We start from the raw sequence: 22,994 nt of genomic DNA, 5'->3' as shown, positions 1-22,994 counted from the left end.
CTGATTGAGCAGGGATTTGAGCCTACAAAGGAATAAGTCCAGGTATTACAGATTAATGTTTCAAGAACTACATTATTTATTTTCAACATTCTTCTTTTATTTTTTGAGTTCTCAAATAACTTATAGAAGAAATCCATAACCCAAACTATCTTCAAAATGATAATGCACAAGAAATCTCCCAAATAATCAATCCTCTTTGAATGTGCCTTCGTTCCATAAGAATGTGAGAATTAGATTTCTCCAGAAGGTGATAAACCTATTTTCAATGATGATGACTTTTCTTTGTTTTCTTTTTTTAAAGTACTGTATTTATTGGGGCGCCTGGGTGGCTCAGTGGGTTGGGCCTCTGCCTTCGGCTCGGGTCATGATCTCAGGGTCCTGGGATCGAGCCCCGCGTCGGGCTCTCTGCTCGGTAGGGAGCCTGCTTCTCCCCCTCTTTCTCTGCCTACTTGTGATCTCTCTCTCTCCGATAAATAAATAAATAAATAAATCTTTAAAAAAAAAAAAAGTACTGTATTTATTTATTTGACATAGAGAGAGCACGAGCAGGGCGGGAGGAGTAAGAGGAGAGGAAAAAGCAGGCTCCCCACTGAGCAGAGAGCCTGTTGCAGGACTTGATCCCAGGACCTCAGGATAATAGCCTAAGCCAAAGGCAGATGCTTAACAGACTGAACCACCCAGGCACCCCAACTTTTCTTTATTTCCAATTGAGAAAGGAACAAAGAGCTAACTTTGAATTTTAACTTTTACAAGTGTACATTTGAAGATACCGTTTTATCCTGAGAATATTTGGAAGAATGATAATAGTTAATAGTGACTAACACTGACTCTGTTTCAATATGGTAGATAGAGCACATGTATCTAATTATAATATTTTCTGAAGCCTACTAAAACTACAGTAAATATTTTTAATATTTTTAAAAAACACTTTATTGAACAATGATTGACATACAAAAAGCTGCACATATTTAGTGAATACTACTTTATGATTTTGAAGATAAGCATAAATAACCTTGAAGACATCACCCTGGTCAATCTCATAAACATATCATCACCTCCAAAAGTTTCTCCCCACCCTACTTATTTATTTGTGTGTGTATATGTGTGATAAGAAGACTTAATATCAGGGAAATGCAAATCAAAACCATAATGAGAATATCACCTCATACCCAGTAGTATGACTTTTATCAAAATAATAAAAGATAACAAGTGTTGGTAAGGATGTGGTGAAAGGGAACTCTTGTACACTACTGATGGTTATACAAATTGGTATAGCCTTTATGGAAAACAGTATGAATGTTTCCTCAGAAAAATGAAAAAATGAACTACTATATGATGCATCACTCCTATTTTTTTGAGTGTAAGCAAAGGAAATAAAATCATTATCTCAAGATATCTACACTACTGTGTTCCTTACAACATTATTCACAGTAGACCTATGGAAGCAACCTATGTAGCCATCAATGGATGACTGGCTAAAGAAAATGTGATATGTTTACACAGTGTAATATTCTGCCTTAAAAATAGAAGAAAATCCTGACATTTGTGACAAATGGATGAAACTAAAGGATATTATGCTAAGTTAAATAAGCCAGAGAGAGAAAGACAAATAGTGCATGATCTCACTTATATGTGAAATCAAAAATAATCAAACTCATAGAAGCAGAGAGTAAAATGGTAGTTATCAAGGGTTAGGGATGTGGGGGAAATGGAGAGATGTTGGTCAAAGTGTATAAACTCTTAGCTATAAGACAAATAAGTTCTGGAAATCCAATGTACAGCATGGAGACTATAGTTATGTTATAATGTATATTTGAAATTTGTTAAGATTTCTTATCTAAAAAAGGGAACTAACTGCCTGAAGTGATAGATATGTTAATTAGTTTGATTATAGTAATCACTTTACAGTATATACCTATATCAAATTACACTGGATATCTTAAATATGCAGAGCATAAGTTAATAATATCTCTATGAAACTGGAAAAATATATATCACACATTCAAAAAATAGGAAAATATGACTCAAAATGAGAAAACAAATCAATCAATATAAATTAAACCAGAGCCGCTACAGGTGTTAGAATTAGCAGACAAGTACATTAGAAATGTTACTATAGATATATTCCAAGTATCCAAAAGTTAAGACATGGAAGATTTTTTTTTTTAAACCCAAATCAAACTTCAAAAAATAAAAACTAGATTGTCCAAGGTGAAAAATCTCTGAATCAGATTAATGGTAATTAGACACTGAAGGAGAAAAAGAGTAGTGAACTTAAAGAGAAAATAACAGAAACTATCCAAAATGAAACATAGAAAAACAAAATAACCTCCCTCCCTCCAAAAAATAATGAATATATAGCATCACTGTGAACTGTGAAACAACTTGAGGCAACCCAAAATATATGTACTTAGAGTATTGTATGGAGAAAAGAACCAGGAGGGAAAGTAAAAAATATTTGAAGACATAACCTCTAAAATGTTCCAAATGTGAAGAGAACTATAAATCTCCAGTCCAAAGAACTCAGTGAACAAGAAACAAAGACGGACGTCCTGGTGGCTCAGTAGGTTAAGTGGTCTGCCTTCAGCTCAGGTCAGCATCTCAGGATCCTGAGATGGAGCCCAAGTAGGGCCCAGGGCTGAGCACGGAATCTGTTTCTCCCTCTCCTGTTGCCCCTCCCCCCACCACACTTGTACACACACTCTCTCTCAGATAAATAAATAAAATCTTTAAAAAAAAAATAAAGAAGAAAGAAAGAAAGAAAGAAAGAAAAGAAAGAAAGAAAGAAAGAAAGAAAGAAAGAAAGAAAGAAAGAAAGAAAAGAAAGAAAGAAAGAAAGAGAGAAAGAGAGAGAGAAAGAAAGAAAGAAAGAAAGAAAGAAAAAGAAAGAAAGGGAGGGCACCTGGGTGGCTCAGTTGGTTAAGCAACTGCCTTCAGCTCAGGTCATGGTCCCAGAGTCCTGGGATCAAGTCCCACATCGGGCTCCTGGCTCCATGGGGAGTCTGCTTCTCCCTCTGACCTTCCCTCTCATGCTCTCTCTCACTCTCCCTCTCTCTCTCAAAATAAATAAATAAAAATCTTAAAAAAAAGAAAAAGAAAAAGAAACAAAGAAAACCACACCAGGGTATATCATAATAAAATTGCTTAAAATCAGTGATAAAGACAAAGTCTTAAAAGCAGCCCCCTAAAATTAAATATGTAATATTCAGACAAAAAGATCTGAAAATGACAGCAGATTTCTAGGTGGATGCAATGCAAGAAGCAACACAATGGAGCAATATGTCTAAAGTACTAAGAAGGGAAAAAAAGATATCAAAGAAAAAAAAAGTAGGGGCTCCTGGGTGGCTCAATCTGTCAAGCATCTGCATCAGCTCAGGTCATGATCCCAGGGTCCTGAGATTGAGCCCCCTGCTCAGCAGGGAGTCTGCTTCTCCCTCTGCCTCTCCCCACCCTTGCTTGTGTCTCTTTCTCCTTTCAAATAATTAATTTTTTTAAACTGTAGAATTTTATGCCTAAAGAAAACATCTTTGAAAAATGAAGTCAAAATATTTTCTCAGACATATAAAAGCAACAAGAATTTATCATCAACATACAAAAATAAAAAGTTTACATTGAAAAACTCTAATATTTAGAAAGTAAAACACTTCTAAATATTCCATGGGTCTAAAAAAAGGGTAGAAAGAAAACTAGAATGTATTCTGAACAGAATAAAAATACAAACACAATTATTATGGGTTACATTGTACTCCCCCCTCCAAAATTATGTTCAAGTTCTAAACCCTGAGAAGCTCAGAATGTACGTAAACTTATTTGAAAAGAAAGTGATTACAGGTATAATTAGTTAATTCAAGATGAGGTAATACTGGATAAGGTGAGCCCTAATCTAATCTAAGACGACTAGTACTCTTACAAGAAGGGAAGAGGCGCACACAGTAAGAATATGAGATGATGACAGACGCAGAGATCAGTACAATGCACTCAAGCCAAGGTACACCAAGAATGACTGCTACAATGAAAAGCCAGGAAGGGTCAAGGAAGATTGTACCAAGAGTCCCAGAGGGAGCATAGCCCTGCTGACACCTTGATTCAGGGCTTCTGGTCTCCAGAACTGAGAGAGAATGAAATTTCTATTGTTTAAAGCCATCCAGTTTATAACACTTTGGTATGACATTAATTTTTTTTAAACTGTAGATCAACGTAACATATCAAAATCAATGTAACATATCAAAACATGTGGAATGCCACTGAAAAAACAGTACTTAGGTAGAAATTTAAAGCACTTAATACGTACACTGGAAAATAGGAATCAACTCAAGTCAATGACATCAGCTTTCAAAGTAGAAAGAAGAAATAAAATATCAAAGCATAATTATCTAGAAATCAGAAAATTTAAAAAAAAACAATGAAACCAAAACGTGGTTCTTTAATAACATCAATAAAATTGACATACATTGTAGTCAGACTACTAGGAAAGAAATAAAATAAAAGAGAGGTGACACTAATTACCAAACTCAGTAATGAAGACAGTAACAGAACTAGAGATTCTATGAATATTAAAAGATATGAAGGAAACATTGTGAACACATTTATGACAATAAATTCAACAACTTAGATGAAATGGGCAAATTCCTTGAAAGATACAACTACTAACACCTACACAAGAAATAAAAATTTTATCTATGAAAAATATTTAATTGTAGTTAACTTTTCCCCACGCACAAAAAAATCCAGATACAAATAGCTTGACAGACCATTTCTCTCAAAATTCAAGAAAAAAATGGTACCAATTCTGCACAGATGCTTCCAAAAAATTAAAGTTAACTAAATAATTCACAAATGATTCTCTAATGCCAGAAGCACCGTGACATCAAACCCAGACAGGGACAGCCGTGCTTTCCCGCTCACATGACAGCCTTTGGTGCCCCCGCCATATCTGCCATGCCTGATATCGTGCTCTTCAGCAGGCAGCTTGCACCAGCAGCTGTCTCAGCACGTGGCTGACTGGCTGGGACTGGAGCTGGGCAAAGTCGTCACCAAGAAGTTCAGCAACCAGGAGACCAACGGTGAGATCAGGGAAAGCGGGAAGGGCAAAGATGTCTAGAACACCCAGAGTGGCTGTGGAGAAATCGACAACATGATGGAACTTCCTTGTCCTGATCAACGCCTGCAAGACTGCATCATCATCCAGGGTGACCGCTGTGATCCCATTTTTCATACTCTTGACAAGATAAAAAGGATAAGGATCACCCTCTGATTTCTGTGAAACTCGTGCTTTTGCTGGGGCAGATCACATTATCACCATGGACCTGCATGCCTCTCAGATCCAGGGATTCTTTGAGATTCCAGTGGATAATCTGCCCACAGAGCCTGCAGTCCTGCAGTGGATTCAGGAGAACATTGCGGAGAAGAGATACTGTATTATTGTTTACCCGATGTCAGGGGAGCTAAAAGGGTCACATCAATTGCAGTGAATGTGGGTGAATGTGGAATTTGCCTTGATTCACAAAGAGAGTTAGAAGGCAAATGAAGTGGACCAGATGGTTCTGGTGGGCCACACGAAGGACCGCACAACTGACCTTGTGGAGGACATGGCTGACACGTGTAGCACCATCTGCCATGCTGCTGACAAGTGACTCTCGGTAGCCACCAAAGTTTATGCTATTCTTACCCATGGGATCTTCTCTAGGCCAGCTATTTCCAGCATAAATAATGCTGCTTTAGAGGCTACTGTCACAAACACCATTCCACAAGGGGACGAAATGAGACACTGTTCCAAGATTCAGGTTACTGATATCTCTATGTTCATGGCAGAGGCAATCCCAAGGACATACAATGGTGAATCTGTGTTCTACCTGTTCGGCTACACCCTCCTATTGATCCCAGATGTGAAATGTGGAGCAGGCCTTCTCTGGCCTCTGAATTGCATGGGTTTGTCTGACTTTTTAGTTTTAGGACTCAGCAATTGGAGGATAAGGCAAAAGCATCTAATTTTTGTATACTCCAGGATCCACTGTTTCCCCCTTCTCAAGCTCAAGATCATTTATTTCCAGTTTAGGGAGAAGGTAATGGTTATTTGATCTTTCATTAGTGAGAATGATTCATCATTCTGACTTGTTCTGATAGGTGACCTTTTTCTTTGGTTTATCAGTACTTTGAGGCCACAACTTGCAAGTATATAATTCCACTGCAGAAGTTCATAGTTTATATATTTTGAGGACACCAAGGTGATTTCGGATTAAAACCTTCTATGTAAATAATGATAATGTCGATGGACATTTGGGTAAAACTCTACATATAGAATTAGCCTTTACTTCTGAGAGAACTTCAGAAAATTGATAATACCCTGAATTTTGAAATTTTTTTTTCGTTAGGAAGCAGGTTTCAAATAAATGATTGTTATTGGGCTTAATTTGACCAAATTTTATGTAGCTTAAGATGGCCACTGACACGTTTACTTTCTGATAAAAATTAGGCACTTCAGAGGCAACACAGTTCAGTATTCTTTTTTATTGCCACTTCTGAAAAATATGTTATAACAATCACTTACCTGAAATGTCTTGTTCTAACATTCCAAAATTATGTTCAGCAATGTATCTGACTGAGAAAGTGTTTGGAGACAGACTGCAGGCACACTGGTTGCCCTCACACTGTGCTCTGCAATCCCAAGCAGAAGCTCTTTGAGCAGGTTCTCCTGTCCTGCCGTCTTGTTCTACTGCCGATTTTTAGCTCTAGCTTTTACTTTGCCTTTTTTCCAATAATTTCATGTTATGGATTTCCACCCAAACAAAGACTCTCACAAGGCCTCTCAAGTTTACTAGTCTGATCATTATTTTGTTTCTGACATAATAAAAAGGTGAATTTTTGTGAGTGCCCCCAAATTCACACTTAAACACTATTTCCTTATTTTTTATTTAATATTCTTTTGCATTTTGTAATCAGAAGTAGCAAGTCTCCTAGGCAACTGATTACTTTAACATTTTAAAACTGTTAGATGAAAAATATGGGTAAGAAAGGCCTACCAAAAAAGTACAATTTAGTAAGCACTAATTTTTCCTCCATTAAGATAATGTTCAAATGATGGCCAAGAGTTGTCATGGAGGCGAAGATTGCTTTATTAACAAGATGGCCCTTTGACAACTTCCTCCTCAGTGAGGTGCCTACTGCCTGTAGCAGAAGGCAAGCGCTGACTCCCTGTGAGTTCTGTCATATCCACATTGGCTCTGAATTCTTCAGCCCCCAAAGAAGAAAATTTGCCTGCACAGACAAAGCCTTGGAATATTAATAATCTCTAGCTTCTGCTGATTTGTGAAACTTGAACAGAGGAAAATCTCTGACCTAAATTCAATGGGCAGGAAAATCAAATCTTTAAGTCACTAACAAACTTGAACAGCCATCTTTAAGGTTTCAAACTTCAAATCTATAGCAGAGATTGAAAAGTACCACTTTGGTCACTGTAAAAATGAGCACTTTGCTGTACCTTAAAATTACTTAAAAAAAAAAAAATGGTATTGTAGCCTGGTAGAGTCAGCTATACAATACAGATTAATTACATCCAGCAAGAGTTGACATGAGTATGTAGAGTTTATTTAGATTATGTAATTTTTAGTTTTGATGAATGAGTGTTATCTATTTCTTGGGATTTCTATGCATAGGCAACCGAAAGTATAGTTATAAACATGCATAGGTAGATAGCCTTCACATACATGTTCATATGACTGAAAAAAATATTTAGAGGTAAACATTTCATGTTAAGATTGAACCTAAGATACAGAGCTAGTTTTAAAATAATCTTCAGAGAGGAGCACCTGGGTGGCTCAGCCATTAAGCAACTGCCATCGACCCCGGTCATAATCCCTGCTCGACAGAAAGCCTGCTTCTCCTTCTGCCACTCCCCCTGCTTGTGTTCCCTCTTTCATTGTGCCTCTCTCTGTCAAATAAATAAATAATATCTTTAAAAATAATAAAAAATAGTAATCTTCAGATAAAAAAATAGAAAAATCTACATTGTCATTGCCTGTTTCTATTACTTAACCTCACTTTTTACCTTCAAGTATTTCTGATATATTAACTAATTAAACTAGACTTGGCCACACAAAGTGGCAATGCAGGCCTTCATTATTTGATGGTTTCAGTATTTAAAAAGATGATGAAGGCAGTCTCAGGAGCAGCCCAATCCTAGAACTTGTGTATCCTTTGCTGATTGTGTGGCAATATTTAAGTGAAACAACAAATATATCAGTCCCATCCAACTCTGCTGAATGGAGATGGACTCAAATACCCACCAAAAAGGGGAGCCAGAGAAATACAAATATACCAAAGCTAGTCATCCTCCAACTTAAATATTAATCAATTTACAGATATTGGTATTACAACTTTCCTTTTTAGATGTCAACTAGATTAGGAATATATTATTTGCAGTGTTTGTATTAGTTTAGAATATAGGGCTTTAAGAATGTCCAACATTAAAAAAAAAAATGTTGGGGCGCCTGGGTGGCTCAGTGGGTTAAGCCTCTGCCTTCGGCTCAGGTCATGATCTCAGGGTCCTGGGATCGAGTCCCGCATCGGGCTCTCTGCTCGGCAGGGAGCCTGCTTCCTCCTCTCTCTCTCTCTCTTTGCCTGCCTCTCTGCCTACTGTGATCTCTGTCAAATAAATAAATAAAATCTTTAAAAAAAAAAAAAAAATGTTACTTCTTTCCTAAAAAAAAAAAGAAAAAGACATTGCAAGAAAATAAAACTACCCAATATCCCCCATTAATATGGATTTTTAAAATTCTAATTAAATTTCAGGAAAAAATATCTTGTATAAAAAGGATAACACACTATGATTAAGAAGGATTCATCCAAAAAATGAAGGATTAGCTTAACATCTGAAAACCAATCAGTGTAATGCATCATATTAACAAACTAAAAAAGACAAAGTATATGTTCAACTCAGTACATGCAGAAAAAATCATTTGACTAGATCACTTTCTACTACTAATAAAAACTTGCAGAAAACAAATAATAGAAAGAAACTTCCTCAACCTGACAAAGAGAATCTATGAAAAATCCAAGCTAACAACATACTTAATTATGGCAAACTGAATGCTATACCCCCAAATTAGGGAGAAGACAAGGATATCCACTTCCACCTTTCATGTTTAATATTGTACTAGAGTTTCTAATCATGGCAATTAAGAAAGAGAAATAAAAGCCATTAGATTAGAAAGGAGGAAGGAAAACTGTCTTTATTCACAGACAATGTAACTGTTTAGAAAATGCTTTGAAATAGAAGATGATGGGGACATCTGGGTGGCTCAGTAGGTTAAGCCTCTGCCTTTGGCTCAGGTCATGGTCCTGGGGTCCTGGAATCGAGCCCCACATCCGGCTCTCTGTGTGCGGGGAGCCTGCTTACCCCCCTCTCTCTCTGCCTGCCTCTCTGCCTGCTTGTGATCTCTGTCAAATAAATAAATAAAATCTTTTTAAAAAAAAGAAAAAAAAAAGGAAATAGAAGATGATGATGTAGAAAAACCCTGAACTCTTCTCATAGACACACTGAAACCTTCCCATGGACACACTGAATCCACAACTACATGTAGAAAAATTGCCTCTGAAAAAGACCTGAGAACTAGCCGAACAGTTGCTTCACATCAAATGAGAAAAGGGCCATATCAAGGTAGGAAAAAGAGCTATATCAAGATAGGAAAGGCTAAGACATGGTCTTGCCAAAAATCTACTGCCCCTGGCATATGAACCCATAATTTGGAGGGATCTCACAAATTGAGTTTCTCCCAGGGGAATAAAGGTTTGTAACATACATAAAGCATGTCAACTCTTATGACCTGTATCTGAGAGACAAGCCCTCAAAATATCTGCCTTTGAAAACCAACAATGTTTGCATTTACAAGACCTCGGGTTCTGTAGCAAACTGAGAGACTGCTCTTGAAGGACTCATCAAGACCCAGGGCCTAGTGCAAAGACAGTAGTTTGGAAAGTACCCAGACTATATGTGAAGAAGACTCATTTGCTAATTGTAAAGCATCAGCTGGAAGGGAAGAGACCTGCTGGTCTCCAAGGATGGAGACACTGGTGGGCACCATTTTTGCACTCTCCCTCTACTTTGCCATACCCAGTAGAAACATGTCATCCCTGTGCTCTCCCCTACCTCACTAAAAGTGACACAGTGCCAGTGTCTCCTAGTGGGGAACTTTTACATATATCTAGTGCCCTAATATTTTTTACATCTTGTACCCCAGTTTTTATAGTGGCATCCCAGGAGAGACCTCTTGAGCACTTGGCTCTGGAGGATACATGGACTTGCATTCTTGAATCCCAAGGGACTGTAACAATCAGAGACAGTTCTTGGCATACTACCACCCCTGGAGCACTGTACAGATTAATAACTGAAACACCCCATCTTTCTGAGAAGGAGACCTATTTGCCTCCCCAGGAGCATTGGCCTGATGAGCAGACTCCTGGTGTAGCATACTCCTAGAGGCCTACAGAGATACTTTCAGGGAATGGAGGCCAATGGATGCAGCCTTTTCATTCTCCCTCTGCCTCACTTAGGCTTGTCAGTATCCCAGGAAGGAGCTTATACTCCTGTCTGGCACTTTGATTTTGCTGCCAGAGAACACCTCTTTGTCAGCTGGCTCCGAAGGCAAGCAGGCTTTATGTTTGTGCATCCCACAAGAATATAGCCAACAGAGTAAGAATCTGAAAAGAGCTATTGCCCTCAGACCACAGCAAGAGGCAATAGGCTAGGAGCTGACTCTCTCTGTGAAATAATACATATAAGCTTATCAAAATTGCTGCAGCCTAAAAAGTAGGCTTCAAATTAAATACATATATCTAAGAGTTGATTATAAACCTTTCAAGAGACCCAGAGAGGCAGGCACTATCTTTATGTTCTCCCTCTACCACATTTCCGAGCACCAGTATCTCTTCGAAGGGAGCTCTTTCTTGTGTCTGGTGTCCTAAGTTTTACATCTGACACCTTAGTATTTGAGGTTGCCATACAGGAGATGCTCCTTGATCACTTGATTCTAGTGGCCAAGAGAGCTTGATGTCTTTCGTCCCATGTGACTATAACAATCAAAAAGATGTTCTTGGCAGACCACCACCCCCAGAGCGCTACACAACCAACAGACTAAAACACACTCCCAGACTTTCTCTGAAAGAGGTCTATTTGCTTGTCCTGGAGCTTCAGCCTGAGAGCTATGCTTCAAGTTTGCCTTGAAGCTAGAGAGGTACTCTCACAGAATGTAGACCAGGGGACATCACCTTTATACTCTCCCTCTGCCTTACTACAGTTCACCTGTACCTCCCAGAAAGGGGCTTATATACTCCTCTGGAGCCCAAAATTTGGAACTGTTGCAAAAGGGACAGCACCTGATCTCCTAATCTCAAAGCCAGGAGGATCTGCAATGGCAGTCCCACAGGATTTATATATTACATACTTTAAAAGCCGCTGCTAAGTAAGGGTCTCGCTTCCAATCAACCTGAAACTAGATGCTGGCACATCCTCAACAACTAAGCTATTAAAAATAAGTCAGGCTGCTTAGACAATGACAAAGGTTCAAGAAACAACCAAAAGTTAGGGCAAGGTTCTGTAGGAATAAACTCCCAAAGGACTCAGAAAAATAGTGGTTTCACCTAATACATAGAAGAAAAAACATAAAAAATAGTCAAGTAAAATGAAGAAACAGAGAAATATGTTCTAAACAAAAGAACAAAATAAAACCTCGGAAAAAACCTTAATGAAATATGGATAAGTAATTCATCTAATAAAGAGTTCAAAGCAACAGTCATAAAAATGCTCACCAAACTTGAAAGAAGAATGGATAAACACAGTGAGAACTTCAACAAAAACATAGAAAATTTAAGAACATATCAAACAGAACTCACAGAGCTGAAGAATAACTGAATTGAAAAATATGCAAGAGAGATTTAACAGGATATTAGACGAAGCAGAAGAAAGGATCAGTAATCTCAAAAACAGGACAGTGGAATTCATCCAAGTAGAGAAAAAATTATTTTTAAAAAGTCATGATAGCTTAAGGGGCTTAGGGATCAACATTAAGCAGAACAGCATTCACATTACCAGGGTCCCAGAAGGAAAAGAGAAAGAGACAGAAAATTTTTTTGGAGAAATAATGACTGAAAACTTCTCCAACCCCAGAGGAGGACACAAACACTCCAGGAGGTCCAGGAAGTTCCAAATAAGATGAACCCAAAGAAATCTACACCATAATGCATTATAATTAAAATGTCAAAAGTTAAAGAATCTTAAAAGCAGTGAGAGAAAAACAATGTGTTGGTTACAAGGTAGCTCCCAAAAGACTATGAGATTTTTCAGCAGAAATTCTACATGCCAGAAGAAAGTGGCATGATATATTCAAAGCACTGAAATGAAAAAGCTCCAACCAAGAATATTCGTTCAGCAAAATTATCATTTAGAATTGAAGGGGTGATATAATTTTCTAGAAAAGCAAGCATTGAAGAAGTTCATCATCATTAAACCAGTCTTATAAGAAATTTTAAAGGAACTTTTTTTTCATTTTATTTTATTTCTTTTCAGTGTTCCAAAATTCTTTGTTTATGCACCACACCCAGTGCTCCATGTAATGCATGCTCTCCATAATACCCACCACCAGGTTCACCCAGCCCCCGCAACCCTCTCCCCTCCAAAACCCTCAGTATGTTTCTCAGAGTCCATAGTCTCTCATGGTTTGTCTCCCCCTCCAATTTCCCCCAACTCACTTCTCCTCTCCATCTCCCAATGTCCTCCATGTTAATCCCTATGCTCCACAAGAGAAACCATATGATAACTGACTCTCTCTGCTTGACTTATTTCACTTAGCCTAATCTCTTCCAGTCCCTTCCATGTTGATACAAAAGTTGGGTATTCTTCCTTTCTGATGGAGGCATAATACTCCAGTGTATATGGACCACATCTTCTTTATCCATTCATCTGTTGTAGGGCATCTTGGTTCTTTTCACAGTTTGGCAACTGTGGCCATTGCTGCTATGAACATTGGGGGTACAGATGGCCCTTCTTTTCACTACATCTGTATCTTTGGGGTAAATACCCAGTAGTGCAATTGCAGGGTCATAGGGAAGCTCTATTTTTAATTTCTTGAGGAATCCCCACACGGTTCTCCAAAGTGGCTGTACCAACTTGCATTCCCACAAACAGTATAAGAGGGTTGCCCTTTCTCTGCATCCTCTCCAACACACATTGTTTCCTGTCTTGTTAATTTTGGCCATTCTAACTGGTGTAAGGTGGTATCTCAATGTGCTTTTGATTTGAATCTCTCTGATGACTAACAATGATGAACATTTTTTCATGTGTCTGTTAGCCATTTGTATGTCTTCTTTGGAGAAGTGTCTGTTCATGTCTTCTGTCCTTTTTTTGATGTGATTATCTGTTTTGTGTGTGTTGAATTTGAGGAGTTCTTTATAGATCTTGAATATCAGCCCTTTGTCTGTTTATACAGTGGAAAAAAGACAGTCTCTTCAATGAATGGTACTGGGGAAAGTGTAGAAGAATGAAACTCGACCATTCTCTTATACCATACACAAAGATAAACTCAAAATGGATAAAAGACCTCAAGGTGAGGCCAGAATCTATCAAAATCCTAGAGGAGAACATAGGCAGTAACCTCTTTGACATCGGCCACAGCAACATCTTTCAAGATATGTCTCCAAAGGCAAAGGAAACAAAAACGAAAATGAACTTTTGGGACTTCATCAAGATCAAAATTTTCTGAACAAAACAGTCAACAAAACAGAAGCAACCCACAGAGTGGGAGAAGATATTTGCAAATGACACTGCAGACAAAGGGTTGATATCTAAGATCTGTAAGGAACTTCTTTAAAATGAAAATAGGTTTTGTGAAAATATAAATCACACTGTTAAAAAGTAAATACATAGTAAAGGTAGTAGCTTAATGACATATAAAGTTATTTAGAAGGTTAAAGACAAAATTAGTAAAAATACAACTACAATAATTAGTTAAAAGATACACAAATATGTAAAATGTGACATCAAAAGCATAAAATAAGGCAATAAAAATGTAGAGTTTTAGAATGTTTTCAACTCAAGTTGTTATCAACATAGAACAGACTGTTATAGAGTTTGCTACATGAAAGAATTATCATAACTAAAAGCAAAAACTTAAATTAGATACACAAAAAATGGGACACCTAGGTGGCTCAGTCAGTTAAGCATCTGAAATATGGATAAGTAATTCACCTAATAAAGAGTTCAGGTCATGATCCCCGGTCCTGGGATCAAGCCCCATGTTGGGCTCTCTGCTTGGTGGGGAGTCTGCCTCTCACTCTGCCCCTCTCCCCACCCCCCCAACTCCTGCTTTCTCTATCACTCACTCACTCTCTCTCCCAAATAAATAAAATCTTTTTAAAAAAAGATACATAAAAAATAATGAAAGGGTATCTAAGCATAACACTAAAGAAAGTCATCAAACCACAAAGGAAGAGAGCAAGAGAAGAAGGCACAGAGATGAATGACAAGACACCTGAAAAAAGATTAATAAAATAGCAATAAGTATGTCTACCAATGTCACTTTTTTTTAAAGATTTATTTATTTATTTGAGAGAGAGTGAGAACACATGCACACATGGAGAGGGTGGCAGACAAGGAGAGGGAAAGAATCTCAAGCAGGCTCCCTGTTAAACACAGAACCCAATGCAGGGATCAATCTCACAACCCTGAGATCATGACCTGAGCCAAAATGAAGAGTCAGACACTTAACTGAGTCACCCAGGCACGCCTCAATATTACTTTAAATGTAAATGAACTAAATAACCCAACAAAAAGACACAGGGTATGTGTATTAAAAAAAGAAGACCCTTCTATCTGCTATCTACAAAAGACTTGCTTCAGATGTAAGGACTCAAACAATAAAAATGAAGCGATGTAAAAAACATACTCCATGAAAATGGAAACAAAAAGAAAATGCATATAATTAAATATATATCAGATAAAATAGACTTTAAAACAAAATCTGTAATAAAAGACCAAAAGAGCATTACATAATTAAAGGGGTCAATCCAATAAGAGGATAAAAAATTTATGAATATTTACACACCAAAAATAGTATCAGCAAAATATATAAGGCAAACATTAACAGATTTAAAGAGAGAGATAGATGGTGGTATAACAATAGTTGGAACCTTTACACCCCAATTACTTCAATGGGTAGATCATTCAGACAGAAAATCAATAAGGAAACATCAGTCTTAAACATCACATTAGACCAGATGTACAACATAGATATATATAGAACATTCCATCTAAAAGCAGAATACACATTATTCTCAAGTGTAAATGGAAGAGTCCCAAAAGAGATCATACATTAGGCCACAAAACAAGACTTAATAACTTTATGAAAATTGAAATCATATCAACAACTTTTCCCAAAATGATGGGATAAAACTAGAAGCCAACTTTAAGAAAAACACTGGAAAAATCACAAATATGTGGAGATTTGATCAACATGCTACAAACAGTGACTAAATGAAAGGAAAAATAAAAAAAATCTTGAGAAAAGCAAAAATGGAAACAAACACAACATACCAAAATTTATGGGATATAGGAAAAACAGTTCCAAGAGAGAAGTTCAGAGAAATACAGATCTACCTCAAGAAAAAAGAAAAAAATCTCAAATACTCTAATTGTACACCCCAAGGAACTAGAAAAAGTACAAAGGCCAAAGTTATTAGAAGGAAGGAAATAACAAAGATCAAAGGAGAAGTAAATTAAATAAAGACTAAAAAGACAAGAGAAAGGATCAATGAAACCAACAGCTGGTTCCCTGAAAGATAAACACAATTGGCAGAACTTTAGATAGACCTATGAAGAAGGGATAAAAGGGGTGAGCGGGGGGGATGAAGGGATACCTGGGTGGCTCAGTTGGTTGAGCATCTGTCTCTTGGTTTATGGTTCAGGTGATTAGGGCCTTGAGATTGAGCCCTGCCTCAGGCTCCATGCTCAGCAAAGAGTCTGCTTATCCCTCTCCCTCTGCTCCTCCCCACACACACTCTCTCTCTTTCTCCCTCTCTAATAAACAAAATCTTAAAAAAAAAAAAAAAGAGGACTCAGATACATAAAATTAGAAATGAAAAAGGAAATGTTATAACGGATATAATAGAAATATAAAGGATCATAAGCCACTACTATGAACAATTATATTCACCATATTTGGACAACCTAGAAGAAATAAATCCCTAGAAACATACAACCTTCCAAGATTGAGCCATAAAAAAAAAAAAAAAAAAACAGAAAATTTGAATATACCAATTATGTGTAAGGAGATTGAATTGGTAATCAAAAACTTCCCAAAAAACAAAAGTCCACAACCAGACAACTTCATTGGTGAATTCTCCTAATCACTCAAAAAGAATTAATAGAAATCCCTCTTAAAATCTTCTAAAAAGCTAAAGACAAGGAAAAGATTTCAAACTCATTTTACAAGGCTAACAATAATTATCCTGATACCAGAATCAACAAGGACACCACAAGAAAAGAAAATTACAGGCCAATATTCCTGATGACCACAAGTGCAAAAATGTTCAATAAAATACGAGCAAACTGAATTCAAAAATAAATTAAAAGGATCATACACCACAATTAAGTGGGATTATTCCAGGGATGTAAGGTTGGTTCAACATATACATATCAAACAACATGATATATCACATTAACAAAATAAAAGATAAAAACCATATGATTATCTTAACAGATGCAGAAAAAGCATTTGGTAAAACTCAACATCCATTTATGATAAACTCTCAACATAATAAAAACCAATATGACAAGCCCACAACTAACATCATACTCAATGGTGAAAAAGCTATAAGCTTTCCCTCTAAAATCAGAAACAAGAGAGAAATGACCACTTTTGCTATTTTTATTCAACAAAGGACTGGAAGTCCTAACCACAGCAAGTAGACAAGAAAAAGAAACACAAGGCATCCAAATTGGAAAGGAAGAAGTAAAGTTGTCACTATTTGTTGATGATGTGATTTTATATATAGAAATTTCTAAAGACTCTACGAAGAAACAGAATAAATAAATGCAATGAAGTTCAGGATATAAAATCAATACACAAACTATGTTGCTTTTCTATACACAGAAAAGAAACTATCAGAAAAAAGGAAAGTAAGAAAACAATCCCATTCACAATTACATGTAAAAGAATAAAATACCTACCAAGCAATCATTAATCAAGGAGTTAAATAAAGACCTGCACACTGAAAAGTATAAGATACTAACAAACGAAATTGGGGAAAAAGCACAAATAAATGGGACGATATCCCATACTCATGGATTCAAAGAATTAAAAAGATCATTCACCATTATCAGGTGGAATTTATTCCCAGGATACAAGGATTGTTCAATATTCACAAATCAATCAATATCATATACCACTTCAACAAAACAAAGCATAAAAATCATTTAATCATTTCACTAGATACAGAAAAAGCATTTGACAAGATTTAACATCCATTTATTGTAGAAACTCTCAAGGTGGAATTAGAAGGAACATCCCAATATAATAAAGGCCTTATCTCAAAAACGCACAGCTAACATCATACCCTTTTTCTTAGTGAAAAACTAAGATCTTTCCCTCTAGGGTCAAAAACAAGACAAGGACATTCACTCTTGCCTTTTTATTCAACATAACACTGGAAGTCCTAGCCACAGCAATCAGAAAAGAAAAAGAAAGAAAGAGGCACCCACATTGGTAAAGAAGAAGCTAAATTGTCACTATCTGTAAATGCTGTAGTACTATACATAGAAAAATCCTAAGACTCCACCAAAAAACTACTAGAAGTAATAAATGAAGTCAGTATACAAAATTAATACCCAGAAATCAGTAGCATTTGTATACACTAACAACAAAGTCACAGAAAGATAAATTTAGAAAATAATACAATTTATAATTGCACCAAAAAAACAAAATGTCAAGGAATAAACTTAACCAAAGAGGTAAAAGACCTGTACTGTGAAAACTATAAAACACTCATAAAAGAAATTGAAGATGACACAAATTGAAAAATATTCCATGCTCATGGATTAGAAGAATTAATACTATCAAAGTGTCCTTATTACCCAAAGCAATCCACATATTCAATCCAATCCCTATCAAAATCCCAACAGCATTTTTCACAGAACTAGAACAAATGATACTAAAATGTATATGGAACCACAGAAGATTTTGAATAGCCAAAGCAATCTTGAAAAATAAAAACAAAACTGGAGGTATCACAATTCTGGATTCAAGATATACTACAAAGCTGTAGTATCAAAACACTATGGTACTGCCACAAAAATAGACACATGGATCAAGGTAACAGAACAGGCATCCCAAAAATAAACCCACAATTATATGGTCAATTAATCTATGACAGAGGAGGTAGAATATAGAAAGGAAAAATATAGAAAGGAGAAATGTCTTTTCAATAAATGGTGCTGGGAAAACTGGACAGCTACACATAAAAGAATAGAACCGGACTACTTTCTAACACCATGCACAAGAATAAACTCAGAATGTGTTAAAAACTTAAACATGAGACATGAAACCATAAAAATCCTAGAGGAGAACATACCCAGTAATTTCTCTAACATCAGCCACACATAGTAACAGTTTTCTCAATGTTTCTCCTAGGTCAAGGGAAACAAAAGTAAAATTAAACTATTGGGAAAAATATTGGTGTACCAAAATAAAAAGCTTTTGCACAAGAAAGGAAACTACCAACAAAAGAGAACATATGGAATGGGAGAAGATATTTGCAAATGACCTATCCAATAAAGGGTTAATAACCAGAATATATAAAGAACTTACACAACTCAACACCAAAAAGCAAATTATCTAATTAAAAATGGGCAGAGGACTTGAATAGGGGAAAAGGGAACCCTCATGCACTTTTGGTGGAAATGCAAACTGGTTCAGCCATGGCAGAAAACAATATGGAGGACAATATGGAGGTTCCTCAAAAAAATTAAAAATAGAACTACCATATGATCCAGTAATTCCACTACTGTGTATTTACCCAAAGAAAATGAAAACACAAAAAAGAAAAGAAAAGAAAATGACACTTATTCAAAAAGATATATGCACCTCTATGTTTATAGCAGCATTATTTACAATAGTAAAATTATGGAAGCAACTCAGGTGTCCATCTATAGATGACATTATTAATATATAATAATTATAATAATATATAAATTGTAATAATAACATAATTAATATATAATATAAATATATATTAATATACATTATTCAGCCATTAAAAAGGAATAAAATCTTGCCATATGCAACAACACAGAGCTAGAAGTTATGCTAAGGGAAATAAGTCAGTCAGAGAAAGACAAATACCATATGATTTCATTCACATGTGGAATTTAAGAAACAAAACAAACAAAGGAAAAAAAGACAAAAAAAAGTCTTAAATATAGAGAACAAACTGGTGGTTACCAGAGGCAAGGTGGGTGGGCACTTGGGTGAGTTGGGTGAAAGGTATTAAGAATAATACACTTACCATGATGAGCACTGAGTAATGTATAAAATTCTTGAATCACTATGTTGTAGAACTGAAACTAATGTAACACGGCACATTAACCACAGTGGAATTTAAGAATAAAAAAATTTTTTTAAAGAATTCAAAGTAGAATTTAAAAAGAATGGCCACAGGACTTGAATAGACATTTTTCCAAAGAAGACACAGAAGGGGCAAACAGGCACATGAAAGAATCAACGTCATGAATCATCAGGGAAATGCAAATAAGAACCACAAAAAGACATCACTCCATACCTGTCAGATTGGCTATTATCAAAAAGACAAAAAAAAAAATAATAATAATAATAACAAGTGTTGGTGAGTATGTGGAATAAAGCAAACATTGTTGGTAGGAACGTAAATTGGTACAGCCACTATGAAAACAGTATGGGGATTCCTCAAAAAATTAAAAATAGAACTAGTGTACAATACAGAAATTCCACTTCTGGATAAATACCTGAAGAAAATTAAAGCACTGATTTTTTTTTTAAGATTTATTTATTTATTTATTTGACAGACAGAGATCACAAGCAGGCAGAGAAGCAGGCAGAGAGAGAGAGAGAGAGGAGGAAGCAGGCTCCCCGATGAGCAGAGAGCCCAATGCGGGGCTCGATCCCAGGACCCCGGGATCATGACCTGAGCTGAAGGCAGAGGCTTTAACCCACTGAGCCACTCAGGTGCCCCTAAAACACTAATTTTTGAAATGAAGTGAAGACACATATGCACCCTTATGATCACTGCAGCATTATTTGCAGTAGCCAAGATGAGAAGCCTAAGGCATATTACTCAGCCATAAAAAGAATGAAATCTTGCCATTTCCAACAACATGGATAGACCTAGAGGGTATTATGGTAATTGAAATAAGTCAGAGAAAGATGACTGCCACTGACTTCACTTATATGTGACATCTAAAAAACAAAACAAATGAACAAACAAGACAAAAACACACTAACAGATGTAAGAAACTACTGGTCACCAGAGGTGAAAGGGGTTGGGGAAATGGGAAAAATAGGTGAAGGGGATTAAGAGGTACAACCTTCCGGGGCACCTGGGTGGCTCAGTGGGTTAAAGCCTCTGCCTTTGGCTCAGGTCATGATCCCAGGGCCCTGGGATCGAGCCCCACATGGGGCTATCTGCTTAGCGGGGAGCCTGCTTCCTCCTCTCTCTCTCTCTGCCTGCCTCTCTGCCTACTTGTGATCTCTGTCTGTCCAATAAATAAAATAAAATCTTTAAAAAAAAAAAAAGAGGTACAACCTTCCAATTATAAAATAAGTAAGTCATGGGGAGGTAATGTATAGTGTAGGGAATATAGTCAATAATACTGTAATAATTCTGTATGGTAACAGATGGTAACCAGAATTATCATGAGGATCCTCTCATAATGTATAACGATACTGAATCACTATAATGTACACCTAAAATAGGATACTGTATGTCAATAATATTCAATTTTAAAAGTACAATGTACTATATGTCAATTATATCTCAATAAAGCTATTAGCAGAATTGAGACACACTGATGAAAATTTGAACACCACAATAATGGTAGTAATATATTACAATACATCAAATGTTTTTTTAAATATGTGAATTTACCTAAAAAGGAAAAGAGAAAACTTAAAGAGAAGTCTCTCGTTTGGAGAAGAATGCTGAATAAAAATATAAAATAAATTTGATAATCAGAAAAATGATCATTTACAAACCTAACATTATAATTTAATCAGGTGTAAAGCAGCAACTGATTCTAAAACATGGTTTATACTCTTTTATACGTTTTTTATATTTCACATTTTATTAAAGCTACTAGCATCCTTAGTCTAATAATTTTAAGTTTGCTGGTATTTCTCACCCAGGTTCTTTGCAAAACTCAACCTAGTGAACTTCTCTTGTAATGGGCAGCAGTTTTGATAAATATATATGAACTACAGAGTCATGGTAGCATTATCTAGAGAAGACTTTGATACAAATGAAAAATTCCAGCAATAGAATAGAGGTTATTTACAAGTCCTGATCTAGTCTGAAAGACAACTTAGATCTGTTTCAAGTCATTTTCACAAACAATAGAGATGCATAATCCCAAGAATCAAGAAAGATGTTTTTTTACAGTGTTTTTTAAGATTTTTGTAATAATGACAAGAATGCATATAAAATGTTCTTCAATTTCCACACATTTTATGAGGTGAGACTGAAGCAAAGAGACTGGGTTTTATGTTAATCTCCCATTCTTCTTGTATCAGTGATAGCTGACATTCTCTTTACTATAGAAATAAAAATAAAGTAGAAAAAAAAAAACTCAGATGTTACTGATATGTTTTAAGCAGCAAAGCATGCAATCTGAACATTTCACTTCTGGCAATTTCAGTATTATTTTATTTCAATTAGCTAGGGAACTACTGCTTTATATAGCTGCAGGTGTAAAAAGAAGTGAAATGCCTCCAGTGATTGAGGCTGCTGTCAGTATCTCGATAGGAATTTTGAATATACATCTTCTGCATCTCTCCTTTCCTCCTTCCTTTTAAGCATCAAAATACCTGGGGAAATCAAGTTAATTATGAACTGTTCTGTTATACTTTGAACACATCCTTAATTTAAAAAAATTTTTTTAAATTAAAAAAATTTTTAAAAAGCTTTACACTACTAGAAAGTTGTATTACTCATCACTAAAAGGCTGAAACAATCAGAGAAGCAAAACCACAAAAATAAAGGTCATATTACATATTTCTGAATTTGAAAGTAATGTGACAACTTAAGGAAATGAAGTAGACTTTAATGATTTTTTTAAAAGAAACCATAAAAAAAGAAAGATTTATACTTCTCTTTTCTTTATTTTTCCTACTTTTACCAAGAATATATTTCTCAGTTCCTGCTTCCTATACCCAAGGAGGCTGAAACTTTCCACCCACTTTAACCGAAGGAAGTTATTTGGTGGTACTCTATTCTGTTTCCACCTCAAATGGTCTAACACCAATTGGCTGTATTGCAATGCATTTACGACACCACATTAGCGCCAGACTTCACAGTTTAAGGACTCAGTTTTCCACAAGACTGCTCTCACTTCAGAGGCCAGCCGCAAGTCTCAGAAGGTCCCCCAGGCCCCTGCACTTCTGATCAACTGGCTACCAATTCAGGAGGTCCCCATTATCCCCTTCCTCTTTAATAAATCGCTAGAACAACTCACAGAATTTAGGAAAGTGCTAGACTTACGATTACCATTTTATTATAAAGGATACACATACGAGAACCAGACAAATGAGATTCATGGAGCAAGGTCTAGAAGGACATGCAGAGCTGCCTTGCTATCCCTCATGGAGTCCGGGCATGGCATCCTCCCAGCACACGTACAGTGTTCACCAACCAAGAAACTCCACTGGGATTCAGTATCTACAGCTTTTATTGGGGTTTCTTTACACAAGCATGACTGATTAAAT

At 36.2% G+C, this 22,994-nt stretch overlaps 1 pseudogene; it reads left to right on the top strand.

The window, feature by feature from the left end:
• The first annotated feature begins 4,938 nt into the window (after positions 1-4,938).
• Positions 4,939-22,988, top strand: LOC116879623 (annotated as a pseudogene).
• The last annotated feature ends 6 nt before the right edge of the window (positions 22,989-22,994 follow it).

Source organism: Lontra canadensis, unplaced genomic scaffold (assembly GCF_010015895.1).
Source record: "Lontra canadensis isolate GAN:19392208 unplaced genomic scaffold, GSC_riverotter_1.0 scaffold62, whole genome shotgun sequence".
In the NCBI taxonomy this organism is placed as follows: Eukaryota; Metazoa; Chordata; class Mammalia; order Carnivora; family Mustelidae; genus Lontra; species Lontra canadensis.
Note: the sequence above shows the minus strand (reverse complement) of the source record. Positions and strands in the feature narration are given on the sequence as shown.